Here is a 22262-nt window from a genome sequence, read left to right as displayed (position 1 = left end):
AAAAGCCAGCTTTGATCTTGATTTTCAGTATGAGTACGGGACTGTGGAAAGCGGGCCTCACGATCCTTCTGGCTTTTTGGGTTTTAAGCAGGAGGTGTCAGAAAAGTTACCACAGGGATAACTGGCTTGTGGCGGCTGCCGCTCATAGCGACGCCGCTTTTGATCCTTCGATGTCGGCTCTTCCTATCATTGTGAAGCAGAATTCACTGCCGCTGGATTGTTCACCCACCAATAGGAACGCGGAGCTGGCTTTAGACCGCCGCGGAGACAGGTTAGTTTTACCTCTACTGATACAACGCCGCTGCAATAGTAATCCTGCTCAGTACGAGAGGAACCGCAGGTTCAGACATTTGCGCGTGTGCTTGGCTGAGAAGCCACTGGTGCGGCTACCATCTGCGGATTATGACTGAACGCCTCTAAGCCAGAATCCCGCCTAAGAGGCAACGATACCGCTGCGCCAGCGTACTTCGATTGGCCACGATAGCCGCTTATCTCCGGGCGCGTGTGAGGAGAGCCGACGAGACTGGACCGGGTGCGCCGAACGAGCGCCGCCCCACTTCAGACCAAAAACACCGAGTTTGTGGAGAATGTGGTGCAAAATGACTCGTAGAGACGACCTGATTCTGGGTCAGGGTTCGAAGTGGCAGAGCAGCTCACTCGGCTGCATCCATTGAAAGTCATCCTCAGATCCACCTTTGTCGGTCCGAGGAGGAGGCCCAGCCGGCGACTCGGCTGGTATACCTCTCCTCCTCCGCTGCGGGGTACCAGTGGAGCGGAGAGAGTGGCAGGCGGAGAGGGGCAGAGTCCGAGCCGGGCGGAGGGGGCGGATTCGGCCGGACGGGGAGCCGCGAGCCCCTCTCCGGAAGAAAAACCTCCAAAACCTAAGTCGATGGGGGTACCAGTGGCGAGAGGAACCGAGGAACGGCGGAGAGGGCCACCCAGAGAGGGCTGACTCGGTCGGACGGGGAGCCGGCAGCTCCCCTCTCCGGAAGAAAAAAAAAAACTCCAAAACCTAAGTCGATGGGGGGTACCAGTGGCGGAGAGGAACCGAGGGAACGGCGGAGAGGGCCGCCGAGAGAGGCTGACTCGGCCGGACGGGGAGCCGCGAGCCCCTCTCCGAAGAAAAACCTCCAAAACCTAAGTCGATGGGGGTACCAGTGGCGGAGAGGAACCGAGGGAACGGCGGAGAGGGCCGCCCGAGAGAGGGCTGACTGGCCGGACGGGGAGCCGGCGGGCTCTCTCTCCGAAGAAAAAAACCTCCAAAACCTAAGTCGATGGGGGGTACCAGTGGCACGGTTCTTTTGAGAGCGCGGTTGTGCTGAGATAGTGACCCCGGCTTAATAGTGGGAGTACCGGGCACGAACGGAGAACAGGTGTGGTCCTCGGAGAGAACTCCACGGGAGGCTTTTTCGAGGTGATGCCCGAGAGGGCGCAGGTGTGCCGGCGGGATCGGTCGTGAGCAGGGCCTGGATGTCTGTAAGGCTGAGATGAGCTCGGGGCCGTGAAGGTGCGTTGCTCGAGAAGTGGCGCTTAACCCGGCCTTGATGGGCTGTGAGATGCGCCTGGATGTTTGGACTTAGGTTTTGAACGCTTAAAAATACCTCCGGGTGGCGGGGTCGAGGAAAGCCCGTGAAGTGGGGCTTAACGCGCCGAGATCGCCGTGAGATGCGCCTGGATGTTTGGACTTAGGTTTTGAACGCTTAAAAATACCTCCGGGTGGCGGGGGTCGAGGGAAAGCGCCCGTGAAGTGGGGCTTAACGCGCCGAGATCGCCGTGAGATGCGCTGATGTTTGGACTTAGGTTTTGAACGCTAAAAATACCTCCCGTGGCGGGGTCGAGGGGAAAGCGCCGTGAAGTGGGGCTTAACGCGCCGAGATCGGGCTGTGAGATGCGCCTGATGTCTGGACTTAGGTTTTGAACGCTAAAAATACTCCGTGGGGGGGGTCGAGTGGGAAAGCGCCCGTGAAGTGGGGCTTAACGCGCCGTAGATCGCTGTGAGATGCGCCTGATGTTTGGACTTAGGTTTTGAACGCTTAAAAATACTCCGGGTGGCGGGGTCGAGTGGGAAAAGCGCCCGTGAAGTGGGGCTTAACGCGCCGAGATCGGCTGAGATGCGCCTGGATGTTTGGACTTAGGTTTTGAACGCTTAAAAATACTCCGGGTGGCGGGGTCGAGGGAAAGCGCCCGTGAAGTGGGGCTTAACGCGCCGAGATCGCTGTGAGATGCGCCTGGATGTTTGGACTTAGGTTTTGAACGAAAAATTTCTCCAGGGAGGCCGGGTCGAGTGGGAAAGCGCCCGGGAAGTCGCACTTAACCCGCCGAGATCGCTCTGAAATATGCGCCTGATGTTTGGACTTAGGTTTTGAAAGCAAAAATTTACTCCAGGGTGGCGGGGGTCGAGTGGAAAGCGTCCGAAGTCGACTTAACCCGCCGAGATCGCTGAAATATGCGCCTGGATGTCTGGACTTAGGTTTTGAACGAAAAAATTCCTCCAGGGAGGCCGGGGTCGAGTGGGAAAGCGCCCGAGAAGTCGTGACTTAACCCGCTGAGATCGGCTGAAATATGCGCCTGGATGTTTGGACTTAGGTTTTGAACGAAAAAATTTCCAGGGAGGCCGGGTCGAGGGGAAAGGCCCAGAAGTCGACTTAACCCGCTGAGATCGCTGAAAATATGCGCCTGGATGTTTGGACTTAGGTTTTGAAAGCAAAAAATCTCCAGGGTGGAGGGGTCGAGGGAAAGCGCCCGAGAAGTCGACTTAACCCGCCGAGATCGCTGGATGAAGCGCCTGGATGTCTGGACTTAGGTTTTGAACGAAAAAATTTCTCCAGGGAGGCCGGGTCGAGTGGGAAAGCGCCCGAGAAGTCGCACTTAACCCGCTGAGATCGCTGAAATATGCGCCTGGATGTTTGGACTTAGGTTTTGAACAAAAAAATTTCTCCAGGAGGCCGGGGGTCGAGTGGGAAAGCGCCCGAGAAGTCGCGCACTTAACCCGGCTGAGATCGGGCTGAAATATGCGCCTGGATGTTTGGACTTAGGTTTTGAACGAAAAAATTCTCCAGGAGGCCGGGTCGAGTGGAAAGCGTCCGAAGTCGACTTAACCCGCCGAGATCGCTCTGGATGAAGCGCCTGGATGTCTGGACTTAGGTTTTGAACGAAAAAATTTCTCCAGGAGGCCGGGTCGAGGGGAAAGCGCCCGAGAAGTCGCGACTTAACCCGCCGAGATCGGATGAAATATGCGCCTGGATGTTTGGACTTAGGTTTTGAACGAAAAAATTTCTCCAGGGAGGCCGGGTCGAGTGGAAAGCGGCCCCGAAGTCGCGACTTAACCCGCCGAGATCGCCTGAAATATGCGCCTGGATGTCTGGACTTAGGTTTTGAAAGCAAAAAATCCTCCAGGACGGGCGGGGTCGAGTGGGAACGCGTCCGAGAAGTCGCGACTTAACCCGGCCGAGATCGGTCGGAAATATGCGCCTGGATGTTTGGACTTAGGTTTTGAAAGCAAAAAAATCCTCCAGGGTGGCGGGGTCGAGGGAAAGCGCCCGAAGTCGCACTTAACCCGCCGAGATCGGTCTGGAAATATGCGCCTGGATGTTTGGACTTAGGTTTTGAAAGCAAAAATCTCCAGGGTGGCGGGGGTCGGAGGGGAAGCGCCCGAAGTCGCACTTAACCCGGCCGAGATCGCCTGAAATATGCGCCTGATGTTTGGACTTAGGTTTTGAACAAAAAAATTTCTCCAGGGTGGCGGGGTCGAGTGGAAAGCGCCCGAGAAGTCGACTTAACCCGCTGAGATCGCTGAAATATGCGCCTGGATGTTTGGACTTAGGTTTTGAACGCTTAAAATTTCTCCAGGGAGGCCGGGTCGAGTGGGAAAGCGCCCGAAGTCGCGTCCGGAAGTGACTTAACCCGCCGAGATCGCCTGAAATATGCGCCTGGATGTCTGGACTTAGGTTTTGAACGCTTAAAAATTTCTCCAGGGGAGGCCGGGTCGAGGGAAAGCGCCCCGAGAAGTCGCACTTAACCCGCCGAGATCGCCTGAAATATGCGCCTGGATGTTTGGACTTAGGTTTTGAACGCTAAAAATTTCTCCAGGGAGGCCGGGTCGAGTGGGAAAGCGCCCGTGAAGTCGGGACTTAACCCGCCGAGATCGCCTGAAATATGCGCCTGGATGTCTGGACTTAGGTTTTGAAAGCAAAAATCTCCAGGGTGGCGGGGTCGAGTGGGGAACGCGCCCGAGAAGTCGCACTTAACCCGCCGAGATCGCCTGAAATATGCGCCTGGATGTTTGGACTTAGGTTTTGAAAGCAAAAAATCTCCAGGGTGGCGGGGTCGAGTGGGAAAGCGCCCGGGAAGTCGCACTTAACCCGCCCGAGATCGCCTGAAATATGCGCCTGGATGTTTGGACTTAGGTTTTGAAAGCAAAAAAATCCTCCAGGGTGGCGGGGGTCGAGGAAAGCGTCCGGGAAGTCGCACTTAACCCGCCGAGATCGCCTGAAATATGCGCCTGATGTTTGGACTTAGGTTTTGAAAGCAAAAAAATCCTCCAGGGTGGCGGGGTCGAGTGGGAAAGCGCCCGGGAAGAAGTCGACTTAACCCGCCGAGATCGCCTGAAATATGCGCCTGGATGTTTGGACTTAGGTTTTGAAAGCAAAAAAATCTCTCCAGGGTGGCGGGGTCGAGTGGAAAGCGCCCGAAGTCGCACTTAACCCGCCGAGATCGCTCTGAAATATGCGCCTGGATGTTTGGACTTAGGTTTTGAAAGCAAAAAAATTTCTCCAGGGTGGCGGGGTCGAGTGGGAACGCGTCCCGAGAAGTCGCGACTTAACCCGCCGAGATCGGCTGAAATATGCGCCTGGATGTTTGGACTTAGGTTTTGAAAGCAAAAAAATCCTCCAGGGTGGCGGGGTCGAGTGGGAAAGCGCCCGGAAGTCGCACTTAACCCGCCGAGATCGCCTGAAATATGCGCTCGGATGTTTGGACTTAGGTTTTGAAAGCAAAAAAATCCTCCAGGGTGGCGGGGTCGAGTGGAAAGCGTCCGGGAAGTCGACTTAACCCGCCGAGATCGCTGAAATATGCGCCTGGATGTTTGGACTTAGGTTTTGAAAGCAAAAAATTTCTCCAGGGTGGCGGGGTCGAGTGGGAAAGCGCCCGAGAAGTCGCACTTAACCCGCCGAGATCGGCTGAAATATGCGCCTGGATGTTTGGACTTAGGTTTTGAAAGCAAAAATTTCTCCAGGGAGGCCGGGTCGAGTGGGAAAGCTCCCAGAAGTCGCGACTTAACCCGCCGAGATCGGCTGGATGAAGCGCCTGGATGTCTGGACTTAGGTTTTGAAAGCAAAAAATTTCCCAGGACGGCGGGGTCGCAGTGGAAAGGCGCCCGAAGGCGCACTTAACCCGGACTCGATCGGCGGATGAAGCGCGCCTGGATGTTTGGACTTAGGTTTTGAACGCAAAAATTTCTCCAGGACGGCGGGGTCGAGTGGAAAGCGTCCCGAAGGCGCACTTAACCCGGACTCGATCGGGTCGGATGAAGCGCTTCTGGATGTTTGGACTTAGGTTTTGAACGAAAAAATTTCTCCAGGAGGCCGGGGTCGAGTGGGAAGCGCCCGAAGTCGCGACTTAACCCGACTCGATCGGTCGGATGAAGCGCCTGGATGTTTGGACTTAGGTTTTGAACGCAAAAAAATTTCCTCCAGGACGGCCGGGTCGAGTGGGAAAGCGCCCGAGAAGTCGCACTTAACCCGCTGAGATCGGCTGAAATATGCGCCTGGATGTTTGGACTTAGGTTTTGAACGAAAAAATTTCTCCAGGGAGGCCGGGTCGAGTGGGAAAGCGCCCGAGAAGTCGCACTTAACCCGCTGAGATCGGGCTGAAATATGCGCCTGGATGATTTTCGCTTCAAAATTGCACTAAGTCCAACTTCGGGAAAGGTCCGACTTCCATACCTCCGAGGCCCGAGTCAGGCCGACCGAGAGGCCTCTTCCCGGCACGATTCAAATTTCACCGCGACTCGGAGGTGGCCGCTACCCAGGAGCAACTTTTACATCAACTTTAATTTTTTTTTTTTTTTTTTTTTTTTTTTTTTCTAAAAACTCTGAAATTGCAAGCCCTGCGCGCCGCTGCTTTAACGGGCGAGTCTGTGAGCGCAGGCCTTTGTAGAAAACATTCATCCAGGGCCTTTAATAAATAAAATCATACCCAAATCTGTGTTATTGTGACGGGTTAGTCTGTGAGCGCAGGCCTTATGGAAAACATTCATCGAGGGCCTTTATTAAATAAAATCATGCCCAATAAAGAGTTAATGGGTCGGGTTAGTCTGTGAGCGCAGGCCTTATAGAAAAACATTTTTCCAGGGCCTTTATTAAATAAAATCACGCCCACAAAGAGAGTTACTGTGTCGGGTTAGTCTGTGAGGGCAGGCCTTAAAGAAAACTGTCATCCAGGGCCTTTATTAAATAAAATCATGCCCATAAGAGTGTTATTGTAACGGGGGTTAGTCTGTGAGCGCAGGCCTTAAAGAAAACATTTATCCAGGGCCTTTATTAAATAAAATCATGCCCAATAAAGCGTTACTGTGTCGGGTTAGTCTGTGAGCGCAGGCCTTATAGAAAACATTTTTTCCAGGGCCTTTATTAAATAAAATCATGCCCAATAAAGCGCACTGTGTCGGGTTAGTCTGTGAGCGCAGGCCTTATAGAAAACATTTTTCCAGGGCCTTTATTAAGTAAAATCATGCCCAACAAAGAGTTACTGTGTCGGGTTAGTCTGTGAGCGCAGGCCTTAAAGAAAACTGTCATCCAGGGCCTTTATTAAATAAAATCATGCCCATAAGAGTGTTATTGTAACGGGGTTAGTCAGTGAGCGCAGTGCTTATAGAAAACATTTTTCCAGGGCCTTTATTAAATAAAATCACGCCCAATAAAGCGCACTGTGTCGGGTTAGTCTGTGAGCGCAGGCCTTATAGAAAACATTTTTCCAGGGCCTTTATTAAATAAAATCACGCCCAATAAAGAGTTACTGTGTCGGGTTAGTCTGTGAGGGTAGGCCTTAAAGAAAACTGTCATCCAGGGCCTTAATTAAATAAAATCATGCCCATAAGAGTGTTATTGTAACGGGGGTTAGTCAGTGAGCGCAGGCCTTATAGAAAACATTCATCGAGGGCCTTTATTAAATAAAATCATGCCCAATAAAGAGTTACTGTGTCGGGTCAGTCTGTGAGCGCAGGCCTTATAGAAAACATTTTTCCAGGGCCTTTATTAAATAAAATCACGCCCAATAAAGAGTTACTGTGTCGGGTTAGTCTGTGAGCGCAGGCCTTATAGAAAAACATTCATCGAGGGCCTTTATTAAATAAAATCACGCCCAATAAAGCGCTACTGTGTCGGGTTAGTCTGTGAGCGCAGGCCTTATAGAAAACATTTTTCCAGGGCCTTTATTAAATAAAATCACGCCCAATAAAGAGTTACTGTGTCGGGTTAGTCTGTGAGGGTAGGCCTTAAAGAAAACTGTCATCCAGGGCCTTAATTAAATAAAATCATGCCCATAAGAGTGTTATTGTAACGGGGTTAGTCAGTGAGCGCAGGCCTTATAGAAAATATTCATCGAGGGCCTTTATTAAATAAAATCATGCCCAATAAAGAGTTACTGTGTCGGGCTCAGTCTGTGAGCGCAGGCCTTATAGAAAACATTTTTCCAGGGCCTTTATTAAATAAAAATCACGCCCAATAAAGAGTTACTGTGTCGGGTTAGTCTGTGAGGGCAGGCCTTATACAAAAATATCTCATCGAGGGCCTTTATTAAATAAAATCATGCCCAATGAAGCGTTACTGTGTCGGGTTAGTCTGTGAGCGCAGGCCTTATAGAAAACATTCATCCAGGGCCTTTATTAAATACAATCATGCCCAATAAAGCGCTAATGTGTCGGGTTAGTCTGTGAGCGCAGGCCTTAAAGAAAACTGTCATCCAGGGCCTTTATTAAATAAAATCATGCCCAATGAAGCGTTACTGTGTCGGGTTAGTCTGTGAGCGCAGGCCTTATAGAAACCATTTTTTCCAGGGCCTTTATTAAATAAAATCATGCCCAATAAAGCGTTACTGTGTCGGGTTAGTCTGTGAGCGCAGGCCTTATAGAAAACATTTTTCCAGGGCCTTTATTAAGTAAAATCATGCCCAACAAAGAGTTACTGTGTCGGGTTAGTCTGTGAGCGCAGGCCTTATAGAAAACATTGTTCCAGGGCCTTTATTAAATAAAATCATGCCCAATGAAGCGTTACTGTGTCGGGTTAGTCTGTGAGCGCAGGCCTTATAGAAAACATTTTTTCCAGGGCCTTTATTAAATAAAATCATGCCCAATAAAGCGTTACTGTGTCGGGTTAGTCTGTGAGCGCAGGCCTTATAGAAAACATTTTTCCAGGGCCTTTATTAAGTAAAAATCATGCCCAACAAAGAGTTACTGTGTCGGGTTAGTCTGTGAGCGCAGGCCTTATAGAAAACATTGTTCCAGGGCCTTTATTAAATAAAATCATGCCCAATGAAGAAGCATTACTGTGTCGGGTTAGTCTGTGAGCGCAGGCCTTATAGAAAACATTCAATCAGGGCCTTTATTAAATAAAAACATGCCCAAATAAGTGCTATTGTGATGGGGTTAGTCTGTGACCCCAGGCCCTGTGTAAAACTGTCACCCAGGGCCTTTATAGAGTAAAAATCATGCCCAATAAGGTTAGGTTAGTTAGGTTAGGTTAGGTTAGGGTTAGTTAGGTTAGGCCAGGTTAGGGTTAGGCTAGGGTTAGGTTAAAGTTAGGCTAGGTTAGGTTAGGTTAGGTTAGGCCTAGGGTTAGGTTAGGTTAGGCTAGGTTAGGTTAGGTTAGGTTAGGTTAGGTTAGGTTAGTTAGGTTAGGCTTAGGTTAGGGTTAGTTAGGTTAGGTTAGGTTAGTCTGTGAGCGCGGCCTTATAGAAAACATTCATCCAGGGCCTTTATTAAATAAAATCATGCCCAAATAAGTGTTATTGTGATGGGGTTAGTCTGTGAGCGCAGGCCTTATAGAAAACATTCATCCAGGGTCTCTATTAAATAAAATCATGCCCAATAAGGTGTTACTGTGTAGGGTTAGTCTGTGAGCGCAGGCCCTTTGTAAAACATTCATCCAGGGCCTTTATTAAATAATATCATGCCCAAATAAGTGTTATTGTGATGGGGTTAGTCTGTGAGCGCAGGCCTTATAGAAAACATTCATCCAGGGCCTTTATTAAATAAAATCATGCCCAAATAAGTGTTATTGTGATAGGGTTAGTCTGTGAGCGCAGGCCTTATAGAAAACATTCATCCAGGGCCTTTATAGAATAAAATCATGCCCAAATAAGTGTTATTGTGATGGGGTTAGTCTGTGAGTGCAGGCCTTATAGAAAATTCTCCAGGGCCTTTATTAAATAAAATCATGCCCAATAAGGCGCTACTGTGTCGGGTTAGTCTGTGAGCGCAGGCCTTTGTAGAAAACATTCATCCAGGGCCTTTTTAAATAAAATCATGCCCAAATAAGTGTTATTGTGATGGGGTTAGTCTGTGAGCGCAGGCCTTATAGAAAACATTCATCCAGGGCCTTTATAGAATAAAATCATGCCCACATAAGTGTTATTGTGATGGGGTTAGTCTGTGAGCGCAGGCCTTATAGAAAACATTCATCCAGGCCTTTATAGAAAAAAAATTATGCCCAATAAGGTGTTAGTGTGTAGGGTTAGTCTGTGAGCGCAGGCCCTTTGTAAAACATTCATCCAGGGCGAGAATGAAATAAAACGATGCCCATTAAAGTGTTACTGCGTTAAAGTAATGTGTGAGCCCAGGCCCTTTGGAAAATTGAAATCCAGACACGGGGTTCGTGAATGTGTAGTCCGAGAAGTCGCTTTAACCCGCCCTTGATCGCTGTAACGAGCGCCTGGATGTCTGGACGAGGTTTTGAACGCTTAAAAATCCTCCAGGTGGAGGGGGTCGAGGGGAAAGCGCCCGAGAAGTCGCGACTTAACCCGCCGAGATCGGCTGAAATATGCGCCTGGATGTTTGGACTTAGGTTTTGAAAGCAAAAAAATCTCCAGGGTGGCGGGGTCGAGTGGGAAAGCGCCCGGGAAGTCGCACTTAACCCGCCGAGATCGCTCTGAAATATGCGCCTGGATGTCTGGACTTAGGTTTTGAACGCTTAAAAATACCTCCAGGGTGGAGGGGTCGAGGGGAAAGCGCCCGAGAAGTCGCACTTAACCCGCCGAGATCGCTGAAATATGCGCCTGGATGTCTGGACTTAGGTTTTGAAAGCAAAAAATCCTCCAGGTGGCGGGGGTCGAGGGGAAAGCGCCCGGAAGTCGACTTAACCCGCCGAGATCGCCTGAAATATGCGCCTGGATGTTTGGACTTAGGTTTTGAAGCAAAAAAATCCTCCAGGGTGGCGGGGTCGAGGGGAAAGCGCCCGGAAGTCGACTTAACCCGCCGAGATCGCCTGAAATATGCGCCTGGATGTCTGGACTTAGGTTTTGAACGCTTAAAAATACCTCCAGGTGGAGGGGTCGAGTGGGAAAGCGCCCGAAGTCGCGACTTAACCCGCCGAGATCGCTGAAATATGCGCTGGATGTTTGGACTTAGGTTTTGAAAGCAAAAATCTCCAGGTGGCGGGGTCGAGGGAAAGCGCCCCGGGAAGTCGACTTAACCCGCCGAGATCGCCTGAAATATGCGCCTGGATGTTTGGACTTAGGTTTTGAAAGCAAAAAATTTCTCCAGGGTGGCGGGGTCGAGTGGGAAAGCGCCCGGGAAGTCGACGAACCCGCCGAGATCGCCTGAAATATGCGCCTGGATGTTTGGACTTAGGTTTTGAAAGCAAAAAATTTCTCCAGGGTGGCGGGGTCGAGTGGAAAGCGCCCGGGAAGTCGACTTAACCCGCCGAGATCGCCTGAAATATGCGCCTGGATGTTTGGACTTAGGTTTTGAACGAAAAAAATCTCTCCAGGGAGACCGGGTCGAGTGGGAAAGCGCCCGAGAAGTCGCATTTAACCCGCGAGATCGGCTGGATGAAGCGCCTGGATGTCTGACTTAGGTTTTGAAAGCAAAAAATTTCTCCAGGACGGCGGGGTCGAGGGAAAGCGCCCGAAGGCGACTTAACCCGACTCGATCGGTCGGATGAAGCGCCTGGATGTTTGGACTTAGGTTTTGAACGCAAAAATTTCTCCAGGACGGCGGGGGTCGAGGTGGAAAGCGCCCGGGAAGGCGACTTAACCCGACTCGATCGGTCGGATGAAGCGCCTGGATGTTTGGACTTAGGTTTTGAACGCAAAAAATTTCTCCAGGACGGCGGGGGTCGAGCGGAAAGCGCTGGGAAGGCGACTTAACCCGGACTCGATCGGTCGGATGAAGCGCCTGGATGTTTGGACTTAGGTTTTGAACGAAAAATTCTCCAGGACGGCGGGGGTCGAGGGAAAGCGCCCGAAGGCGCACTTAACCCGACTCGATCGGGTCGGATGAAGCGCCTGATGTTTGGACTTAGGTTTTGAACGAAAAAATTTCTCCAGGACGGCGGGGTCGAGGGAAAGCGCCCGGAAGGCGCGACTTAACCCGGACTCGATCGGTCGGATGAAGCGCCTGGATGTTTGGACTTAGGTTTTGAACGAAAAAATTTCCAGGACGCAATGGGCGAGTGGAAAGCGTCCGGGAAGGCGACTTAACCCGGACTCGACGGTCGGATGAAGCGCCTGGATGATTTTCGCTTCAAAATTGCACTAAGTCCAACTTCGGGAAAGGTCCGATTTCCATACCTCCGAGGCTCCGAGTCAGGGCGACCGAGAGGCCTCCTCCCGGCATGATTCAAATTTTCCTCGCACCCTGAGGTGGCTGCTGTTTAGGAGCAATCTCTTTACATGGGTACACGATTTCGTGAACGCGTGTTTTGTGGACTTAGTCTCTGAGCCAAAAAAAGTCGAAAACGCACTTAAGTCTATATCGATTCTAGGTTTTAGGCCCAATGCACTTGAAGTTCATGCGAGGGAGCTATCTTAACGCTTCACCTGAAACACGGACACAGACGCCCGAGAGAGGACGCTCGACGGCGCAGAGCGCCTCTCGGCCCGCAACGTGATCGATTGAGCGCCGAAAGCGCGCCTAGCCTTCCAGACCCCGCCCGCCAGCTCCTGGCCGCTAGTGGTCGGGAGTGCGCCGGCAGGGGGCACGGGCGCGTAATGGGTTTACGCTTGGGCTTTGACAGCACGCCGCTACCCGGGCAATTTGACGCTCATGACGGCGCAGGCCCTCTCAGCCCGAGGGAAGGCGCCGAACCCTTCGGAGGAGTGAGGCTCTAGACGGGCCGGTCAGAGCGCGGAGGTCCGCTGCCACCGGGCGGGCGTGGGAGGGGCAGAACGCGACGCGCGCCCCGGCGCATTACGGGCGGTACCCCGGCCCCGTGGAAACACGCTCTTCTCGAAGCGCCGCCGCGATCCCGGCGCTACCCACCGGGGAAACGGCGACTTCGCCGGAAAGGTTCGGGAAAGCCGCTGCCGCCGCTCTGCGAGCGCCGGGTCTTAGCCGAGGGTCTGCTGGGTCTGCCCAGGCCCTCCCAGGCGGATTGAGACCCGTGTAGTGGCAAAACGCCAGCTGCGCCGGTTGGTCCCTCGCCACGACCCACAGGGTTACTCTGGTCGATCCTGCCAGTAACATATGCTTGTCTCTGCAAAGATTAAGCCATGCAGTGGCCTGGCGCACACGGCCGGTACAGTAGAAACGCGAATGGTCTCATTAAATTGAAGTTGGTGGTCCTTTGATCGCCTTCCACCCGGTACTCGGATACTGTGGCAATTCCAGAGCTAATACATGCAAACGAAGCTACGACCGCCGATCACTCGCCTCGGGGCGGAGGCTAGGGACGCGTGCATTTATCGTGATCCAAACCCATCCGGCCCCCGGGGATCCGCCCTCCCGACCCGTACTTTTGGTGACTTCTAGATAACCTCGGGCCGATCGCCGGCCTTCGCAGCGGCACGACTACATTCGAAGCAGGTTCAGTTCTATCAACTCTCGATGGTACATCAGGCGCCAACCATGGTGGGACCGACGGTGACGGGGGAATCAGGGGGTTCGACCGAGGAGGAGGCGCCTGAGAAACGGCCACCACATCCAAGGAAGCGCAGCAGGCGCGTAAATTATACCGTAGCTCGGCCACGAGAGAGGTAGTGACGGTGGAATAACAATACAGGTCTCTTTCGAGGCCCTGTAATTGAACAAATGAGCGGATCTTAAAACACATGGGCGTAGGGACCCATTGGAGGGCAAGTCTGGTGCCAGCAGCCGCGTAATTCCAGCTCCAATAGCGAGATATTAAAGTTGCTGCAGTTAAAAGCCCGTGAGTTGATCTCGATCTGGCTGTCGGTCCGCGAGAGGCGAGCCACCGCCGTCCCAGGTCCTCGCCCTCGAGGCGCCTCCCGATGCCCTTGGCTGGTGTCCGGTCCTGAGGGGCAAAGCGCTACTTTGAAAAAATTAGAGGTTCAAGGCAGGCGCGAGCGCCGCCGCTGAATACCGTCAGCTAGGCTAATGGAATAGACCTGTTCATTTTGTGGGTTTCTGAACCTCGGAGCCATGATTGGAGAGGGACGGGCCGGGGCATTCGATTGCGCCGCTTAGAGGTGAAATTCTCTGACCGTGGGCGCAGACGGACGGTAAAGCGAAAAGCATTTGCCAAGAATGTTTTCTAATAATCAAGAACGGAAGTCGGAGGTCTCAAGACGCATCAGATAATCAGCCGTAGTTCCGACCGGTGAACGCATGCCACTCGCGATCCGCCGAGCCGCGGGCGTATTCCCATGACTCACTGGGCAGCGCATGGAAAACACACGCAGTCTTGGGTTCCGGGGAGTAGGGCGGCAAAGCTGAAACTTGTGTTGGAATTGACGGAAGGGCACCACTTCAGGAGTGGAGCCTGGCAAGCTCGAATTTGATCTAACACGGGAACCCTCACCCCGCCCGACACGGAAAGGATTGACAGGATTGATAGCTCTTCGATTCTGTGTGGTGGTGGTGCATGGCCGTTTTAGTTGGTGCAGCCGATTTGTCTGGTTCATTCCGATAACGCAACGAGATCTCCGCTTACAAAGAGTGGCGCGCCACTTGGTCATGCCAAAAACTTAGAGGGACAAGTGGCGCTCAGCCACGCCGAGATGGAGCATGTTGCCAACAGGTCTGTGATGCCCTTAGATGTCCGGGCTGCACGCGCGCCACATAATGGGCGGATCAGCGTAGTCACTTCCCTGCGCCGCAGAGCGCCGGTAACCCGGCGGAACCCCGCCGCGGATCGGACTGGGGATTTGAAATCATTTCATCAACGCAGGAATTCCTCAGCAAGCGCTGGGTCATAAGCTCGCGCTGATTTCAAGTCTCCTGCCCTGTACACATCTCTCGCCTTCGGGCCGCTACTACCGAGTTGATGGCTTAGTGAGGTCTGACCGGCCCAGCCAAGCCTCGCGGCGCCTGGCGGAGCGCCGAAGACGACATCAAACTTGACTGACCCAGAGAGCGAAGTAAAAGTCGCAAAGGCTTCTCGTAGAGGAACTCGGGCGAAGGATCACGATTATCGCCCGGCCCGATCCAGCGGTAATCCGGCCCGGGCGGAGGTTCTAGCCCCACCTCCCCTCGCCTCAAGCCTCCGGGCGCGGGCAGAGGCCGGCGGCTCGCGCGCTTCTCCGAGCACCGAAGCGAAAGCGCAGAGCGCGGCAGCAAGAAAAAAAGGGAACTTGATCGTCGCTGCACTGGCGGCCCCCAGCGCTTTCCAGCAAGCGGGCTGAGCCGCTCTGGCGGGTACCCGCACGCCTCCGACCGTGGTTCAAAGCCCTCCCCGCGGCGAGGCGCCAGCCGGGCAAAAAACTCTATCCTATTTTACTCGATGATCCAGCTGTGCCGCGGCCCGAGAGGTCTGCCGCTCAAAACCTCTAAGACGGCAAAAAAAAAAACCCAAAACCTAAGACGGACGGCGTGAGAGAGATCACGAGAAGGGAACGCTGCTCTTCCTGAGGGCTTGACACGACCTCCCGCCGGAGGCTTGAGCGAAACCATCAGCGAGCGCCATGACTGTCGCTGCACTCTCGGGCGGCTCTCTGCTTTCCAGCGCGGGGGCCGAGCCGGGCCCTGGCGGGCACCCCGCACGGCCTCCGGGACCGTGGTTCAAAGTCTCCCTCCCGCCAAGGAGGGGCGCCCGTCCTGGTAAAAAAACTCATCCTATCCATTTTATAATATGATCCAGCGGCCGTGGCCCGAGAGGTCTGCCGCTCAAAACCTGTGTGTAAATGCAGCAAAAAGAACCGCACAAAAACCTAAGGCGGAGAGAGAGAGAGAGATCCGAGAGAACTTGATTGTCACCAGACTGCCGGCCTCTCTGCTTTCCAGCCGCAGGGGCTGGAGCTGCCGGGTCTGGCGGTACCTGTGACGAAGCCCGGGACCGTGGTTCAGCCCCTCCGCTGAAGGAGGAGCGCCTCATTCGTGCAAAAAACTTCTATCCTATTTTACTTTATGATCCAGCGTGCCGTGGCCCGCAGAGGTCTGCCGCAGAAAACCCAAAAACGCAAAAAGAACCGCACAAAAACTAAGGCGGAGATAGGAGAGAGAGAGAGAGATCCAGAACTTTGACTGTCGCCAGCACTCGGCGGGCCCCTCTGCTTTCCAGCGGCGGGGGCCGAGCCGGGCCCTGGCGGGTACCCGCACGTGGCCTCCGGGTCTGCGTTCAAAGTCTCTCCCGCAAGGAGGGGCGCCTGGTCCGTAAAAAAACCTCTATCCTATTTTTACTCTATGTTCCAGCGGCCGTGGGCTCGCAGAGGTCTGCCGCCAAAACATCCAAGACTGCAAAAGAACCGCACAAAACCCCAAGATGAAGCGAGAGAGGGGATCTCGCGAGAAGGGAACGCCGTTTCCTGGGGGAGGCTTGACGCACCCCGCCGGAGGCTTGAGCAACCTATCAAGGAGCGCCCCACCCCTGGCACGGGTGGGGCCGAGGCCATGAGCCTTCTGAAAGACTTTGCTTTTGCCAACCCCTCGGCGGCACCCAGCAGGCCTCTTCTCCGGACCACCAAGTCCTCCTCGGGGCGCCCATCCGGGAACGAACCTCTTTGTATTTTTGAACCCACACAAAGCCTGTGTAGCAGTTCGCCTCGCCGGCGCGGCAAACTCGAAACGCAGTACGACTCTTAGCGTGATCACTCGGCTCGTATGCCGCCGATGCGAAGAACGCAGCCAGCTGGCAGGTAACCAATGTGAATTGCAGCGGACACATCGATCATCGATACTTCAACGCGCCTTGGCGCCCCGGTCTGGGCCCGCGGCCACGCTTCGTCTGAGGGTCGCTTCCCATCGATCGGGACCTCGGTCCCGCGGGCTGAGCTGCCGCAGGGGGCTTCGCCCCCTCCGCCTCCTGGCGCAGACCGCCACGGTACGCTTCCCTCGGGCGGAGTTTCGAGCGCCCCCGCTTCCTCCCACTTCAGGGGAGGTCGCGCCTCAGGCGCCTGGGACCGAGCGGCGCCTCTCGGGCGGCTCGTGAGTTCTGCCACCGCCGTCGCCCGCCGACGTGACTCCTCGGGCCTCTCCGCCTCGGACGCCCGCGTAACGGGAGGCTCGCGCCCCGCCTCTCGCCTCGCGCGCCTGCCCGGCGCCGCGACCCAGACCTGCTCCAGGCCAGCCCGCAGGCAGCAGCGCGGCGGCCAGCTCCGAACCCATATCCGGCAACGCACACTCAGATCAGACGACGACAACGCTGAATTTAAGCATATTATTAAGCCGGAGGGAAAAGAAACTCAACGGGGATTCCTCAGTAGCGGGCAGAGCGTAAGAGGAAGAGCCCAGCGCTCGAATCGCCCGCCACGGCGTGTGCGCAGGAGAGGGACAGGCATAGAAGACCGCTTTCTCTCGGCGCGGGTCGGGGGCCCGGTCCTTCTGATGGAGGCTTCAGCCCGTGGATCGCGTGAGGCCGGGTGGAGAGGCTCTCGCCGTGCGGTTCTTTCTCGAGTCGGGTTGCTTGGGAATGCAAACAAAGCGGGTGGTAACTCCATCTCATACAACACGGCACGCAGACCGAGAGACGGCTGGCACCGCGGAGGGAAAGTTGAAAAGAACTTGAAGAAGAGAGTTCAACAGGGCGTGAAACCGCTTTAAGAGGTAAACGGGTGGGGTCCGCGACGGTCTGCCCGAGGGATTCAGCTCGGGCGGCCCGGCCGCCCGGGCGCTGGGCGCGCCGGATCCCTGATCGGGAACGCCGGTCGTCTCGACGCTCGCCGCCGCCGGTGCACTTCTTCCGATAGGCGGTGGCGCCGCGACCGCCCGTTTGCCTGGTGAAGGCTGGGGGCGGAGGTGGCAGGCGTCTTCTCAGCCGGGGCCGGCTTTACAGAGCCCCCACGCCCGATTTTGCCGCTTACTCCTGGGCCGCGGAAGCGTCTCGCGCTTCTCTCTGCCGCCGGACGCGAGGATCGGGCCCCGCCTCCGGGCGCGCGGCGCTGACCGACCGGACTGCGTCTCAGTCCGCCCCGCGATTGCGCTGCACCGCCAGGGCGGGATCCGGCCTCGCATGGGGTGGCGCCGCGAGGTCCGCGGTGAGGTCGCCACCCACCCGACCCGCCTTGGAAACACGACTAAGGAGTCTAACGCTGCGCCGAAAGTCAGCCGCTGGTGTTCTCGAGCCTCGGTACGGCGCAATGAAGGTAAAGCCGGAAGGTCGGCGCCACGCTCAGGTGGATCCCCGCCTGGCGGGGGCGACCACCGCCCACTGCCTGCATCGCACCGGGCAGGTGAGCCAGAGCGCGCGATGGTACCCGGAAAGATGGTGAACTATGCCTGGCAGGAAGCGCCAGAGGAAACTTCTGCGGAGGCCCGAAGCTGTCCTGACGTGCAAATCGGTCACGCCCACCTGGCATAGGGCGAAGACTAATCGTAACCATCTAGTAGCTGGTTCTCTCCGGAAGTTTCTCAGGAGCTGGGCGCCGCCGTGACAAGCAGTTTTATCCGTAAAGCGAACGACAAGAGGGCCTGGGGCCAAACGATTCCCAAATCTTATTCTCAAACTTTGGTAAATGGGTAAGAAGCCCGCCTCGCTGGCCTGGAGCCTGGGCTGGAATGCGAGACGCCGGGTGGGCTACTTTGGTGGCAGCAGAACTGGCGCCTATGGGATGAACCGAACGCTGGTTAATGCGCTGGATGCCGATTTACCATCAGATCTGCCAGAAAAGGTGCGTTGGTTGATATAGACAGCAGACGGGTGGCTTATAAAGTCGAATCATTAAGGAGTGTGTGCCAACTCACTCTGCCGAATCAATTCCAGCCCTGAAATGGATGGCGCTGAGCGCCGGGCTCATACCGCCGCCGACGGCACGACCACGCTGTATCGAGACAGAGATACGCCGACGAGTAGGAGGCCGCCATGTGGCGCTTGAAGGTTTAGGGCGCGTCTGGTGGAGCGCCGATGGTGCAGATCTCGGTGGTAGTAGCAAATATTCAAACGAGAGCTGAAGGGCCGGGCGGGAGAAGGGCTCCGGCGTGAACAGCAGCTGAACATGGCCAGCCGGTCCTGCGGGATGGGCTAACACTGCTCGGAAGGGAGGCGATGCATTCTCCACGCCGCCGCCGCCGATCGAAGGAGTCTGGTTCAGATCCCAGAACCCGGAGTGGTGGAGACCACGGCGCCGAGAGGCGCCAGTGCGCGTAACGCAAACGAATCTCGAGAAGCTGCCGGGGCTCCCGGAAGAGTTCTTTCTTTGTGAAGGGCCGGGCACCCGGAATGGGTTCGCCTTTAGATAGGCCTACGCCCTGGAAAGCGCCGCGTTCCGCGGCGGGTCCGTCCGCCTCGCCGCCCTTGAAAATCCGGGAGAAGGTGTGTCTCGCGCCGGGCCGCACGGCATATCCGCAGGTCCTGTGCTGCGAACAGCCTCTGCATGTTAGATCAAGGCAGCGTGGCGAAGTCGTGTGGTAAGTCAGATCCGTGAATTTCGGATAAGGATTGGCTCTGGCGGCTGGGCCGGCCGGCCTGAGGTAAAGGGAGCGGCTGCTGACCGCGCCGACTGGGAGCTGCCGCTTCGCGGCGCGCCTTCTGTTCTGCCCGCGCTTTCTGCGGCGCCGGGTTCCGCCCTCCTTTCCTCTTGCCTCCCGCTGGGCCTGGGTCCGCTCCGCGCCCTCCCACCTCAGCGGGTCCGGGGGAAGGCCGGCCGTTGCCCGGGCGCGTGAACGGGGACGGGGTCCGGGCGGTGGAGGGCCTCGCCGGGGTCCCCGGGACAGTCGCGTGGTGGCCGGGCAGGCGGGGCTCGCGCGCGCGCAAGGCGGCGATTTGGGCGTGTGCCGGGCCTTCGCCGCGATCACTCCAGCTACGTGCCCGGCTGCTGGGATTCCCGCGCCGGGTCGCCCGCCCTCGCCCTCTCGCATTGGCGGCCGGCGCCGCTGGGCCGGCTGGCGTTAACCCGCCGCTCGGCCTCGCCGCGCCAAGCAGCCGGTTTTAGGAACTGGTGCGTGACCAGGGAATCTGACCGTTTAATTAAAACAAAGCATCGCTAAGGCCCTCGCAAGGTGGTGTTGACGCGATGATTTTCGCCCAGTGCCTGAAATGTCAAAGTGAAGAAATTCAACGGGCGGGTAAACGTGGCGGAGTAATCTATGACTCTTTTGGTTGAAGGCAAACGCCTCGCCATCTAATTAGTGACGCGCATGAATGGACGAACGGAGATTCCCACTGTCCCTACCTGCTATTCATAGCGAAACCACAGCCAAGGCGAACGTGGGCTTGGCAGAATCAGCGCATGGAAAGAAGACCGTTGAGCTTGACTTAGCCCGTACCGTGAAGAGACATGGAGGGGTGTAGAATAGTGGGAGGCCCCGCCCGTAACGGCGCCGGGTTGGAAATACTACCACTCTTATCGCTTCTCACTTACCGGTGAGGCAGGGAGGCGAAGCCTCGGCGGGCCTGCAGCTTGAGTTCGCTGCCTCGGCGCCGCTACCACGCCTCAGCGCCACCTGGTCCCGGGACAGTGGCAGGTGGAGTCGACTGGGGCGACACCTGTCAAACGGTAACGCAGGTAAACTAAGGCGCAGCTCAGAGGATGAGAAACTTCCGCTGAAAGCAGAAGGCAAAGCTCGCTTGATCTTGATTTTCAGTAGCGAGCACGGATCGGACCGCAAAAGCGCCTCACGCATCCTTCTGGCTTTTTTGGCTTTTAAGAGGAGGTAGCTGGGAGCGTTACCACTATGGATAACTGGCTTGTGGCGCCAAGCCGCCCATAGCGACGCCGCTTTTGATCCTTCGATGTCGCTCTTCCATCATTGTGAAGCAGAATCACCAAGCCGCTGGATTGTTCACCACCAATAGGGAACGTGAGCTGGGCTTCTAGACCGGCCGTGAGACAGGTTAGTTTTACTCTACTGATACAACGCCGCTGCAATAGTAATCCCGGCTCTAGGTACCGAGAGGAACCGCAGGTTAAGCCCGAAGTAGTTTGCGCGCGGCAAGCTGGCTGAGAAGCCACTGGTGCGGTTACCATCCGCGTGGGATTATGACTGAACGCCTAAGTCAGAATCACTGCCTAAGAGGCAACGCGGGATACTGCTGGCGCCATGTACTCGGATTGGCTACCGGATAGCCTAGCCCTCCGGCGCGTGAGGAGAGTCAGACGAGATCTGACCGGGTGCGTCGACCTAGCGCCGCCTCCCACTTCAGGACCAAAAACACCAGAGTTTGTGTGTGGAGAATGTGGTGCAAATGACTCTTCAGAGACGAATTTGACTCTGGTCAGGGTTTCAGAGTGGCAGAGCAGTCACCGCTGGCATCCATTGGAAAGTCATCCTGAGATCCACCTTTGTCAATGTCCGAGGAGGAGGGCTCCAGCCGGGCGACTCGGCTGGTACACTTCCTCTCCGCCGTGGGGGTAAACAGTGGAGCGGAGAGAGAGTGGCAGGTGAGAGGGGCAGAGTCCGAGCCAGCGGAGGGGCGGATTCGGCCGGACGGGGAGCCCGGCGAGCCCTCTCCTGAAGAAAAACCCCTCCAAACCTAAGTCATGGGGGTACCAGTGGCGTGAGAGGAACCAGGAACGGGCGAGAGGGCCGCCCCAGAGAGGGCTGACTGCCTGCCGACGGGGAGCCGGCGAGCCTCTCTCCGAAGAAAAACTTCTCCAAAACGTGGCAGCGATGGGGGTACCAGTGGAAGGAGAGGAACCTAGGGAACGGCGGAGAGGTCAGCCAGAGAGAGGCTGACCTGGGTCGGACGGGAGCCGGCAGCTCCTCTCTCCGAAGAAAAAAACCTCCAAAACCTAAGTCGATGGGGGGTACGCATGGCGAGAGGAACCGAGGGAACGGGCGGAGAGAGGGCCGCCCAGAGAGTGGCTGACTGGGGCTCGGACGGGGAGCCGGCGGGCCTCTCCTGGAAGAAAAACCCTCCAAAACCTAAGTCGGCTGGGGGGTACCAGTGGCACGGTTCTTTGAGATGCGCGAAATTGAGATAGTGACCCTGCCTTAGTAGCGAGTACCGGGCACTCTCAACGCGGAGAACAGGTGGGTCCTCTTCTGAGAACTTCCCACGGAGGCTTTTCGGAGGTGATGCCCGAGAGGGCGAGGGTGTGCCGGGCATGGGATCGGTCGTGAGCAGGGCCTGGATGTCTGTAAGGCTGAGATGAGCTCGGGGTTTTCGTGGAAGGTGCGTTGCCCGAGAAGTGGCGCTTAACCTGGCCTTGATGGGCTGTGAGATGCGCTCTTCTGGATGTTTGACTTAGGTTTTGAACGCTAAAAAAATACCTCTCGTGGCGGGGTCGAGTGGGAAAGCGCCTGAAGTGGGGCTTTCAACGCGGCGATCGCTGTGATGCGCTGGATGTTTGGACTTAGGTTTGAACGCTTAAAAATACTCCGGGTGGTGGTCTGCAGTGAAAGCGCCCGAAGTGGGGCTTAACGCGCCAGATCGCCGTGAGATGCGCTGGATGTTTGGACTTAGGTTTTGAACGCTTAAAAATACCTCCGGGGTGGCGTGGTCGAGTGGGAAAGCCGCCTGTGAAGTGGGGCTTAATCGCGCCGAGATCGGGCTGAGATGCGCCTGGATGTCTGGACTTAGGTTTTGAACGCTTGCAAATACCTACTCAGTGGGGGTCGCAGGGAAAGCGCCGTGAAGTGGGGGCTTAACGCGCGCCGAGATCGCCGTGAGATGCGCCTGGATGTCTGGACTTAGGTTTTGAACGCTTAAAAAATACTCCGTGGCGGGGGTCGAGTGGGAAAGCGCTCGCGAAGTGGGGACTTAACGCCGAGATCG

Source organism: Puntigrus tetrazona, unplaced genomic scaffold (genome assembly GCF_018831695.1).
Source record: "Puntigrus tetrazona isolate hp1 unplaced genomic scaffold, ASM1883169v1 S000000003, whole genome shotgun sequence".
Lineage (NCBI taxonomy): Eukaryota > Metazoa > Chordata > Actinopteri > Cypriniformes > Cyprinidae > Puntigrus > Puntigrus tetrazona.
This window is presented reverse-complemented; position numbering follows the sequence as displayed.